The sequence below is a fragment of the Myotis brandtii genome, unplaced genomic scaffold (assembly GCF_000412655.1).
Source record: "Myotis brandtii unplaced genomic scaffold, ASM41265v1 scaffold257, whole genome shotgun sequence".
In the NCBI taxonomy this organism is placed as follows: Eukaryota; Metazoa; Chordata; class Mammalia; order Chiroptera; family Vespertilionidae; genus Myotis; species Myotis brandtii.
The window spans coordinates 1,081,536-1,082,453 of record NW_005359757.1 but is presented as its reverse complement, the minus strand read 5'-3'; positions in this window follow the sequence as shown (position 1 = coordinate 1,082,453).

Below are 918 nucleotides of genomic sequence, written 5' to 3'. Positions count from 1 at the left end.
GGTGGGAGCCTCTCCTGCTTCTGTGGCAGCAGTAAGGATGTCAGTTGGACGTCCCCCAAGGGCTCCCGGACTGTGAGGACTGTAAGAGGGTGCAAGTCAAGCTGAGGGACACCCCTCATCATGTGCACGAATTTCATGCACCGGGTCTCTAATAATATAATAATTTCCAAATATCCACCATATTTTGACAGCAGTGTCCCTTATCTCACAAAGATCATTTACAAGAGCATTCCTTTAACTTTTAGAATCTATCAAAATAAAAGTAAATTAGCCCTAGCTGGTTTGGCTCAGTGGATAGAGCGTCGGCCTGCATACCAAAAGGTCTTGGGTACGGTTCCTTGGTTCCCGTCAAGGGCACATACCTTGGTTGCAGGCTCCTCCCCAGTCAGGACTCTACTCTGGGCTCACACAGAAGACAAGCAATCTTTCTCTCTTCCACTCTCCCTAAAAATCAATGGAAACATATCCATGGGTGAGGATTAACCAAAACAAGTTTAAATTAATTGCTGTGACTGAAAAGCAGTTAAAAATCCATCCAGACTCTAGTTAAATCCCTTCATTGCTCTTGTCTAACTGCAACTGAATAACCCATTCTCCAATTTTTAAATGCAGTTTTATGACATTGTATTGTTTCTATTATATTATAATTATTATACATTACATTATCTAAATTTTATATTAAACATAAAAAGAAGTCACAAATTTAAAAAGAAATCTCTAATCCCTTTTTATTATTTGGTTCTGAGCACAGAAAATGTACATATTCCCATATCTCTGCCTCCCCTACCCCTTAATGCACCAAGGACTCTTGCTAAGGGGTGGACGGATTTGAATAAATGCATTTAATTTAGTATTATTTCATTTATTACATTTTATATTATTTTATATTTTATTTGATTATGTAATTTTATTATTTTA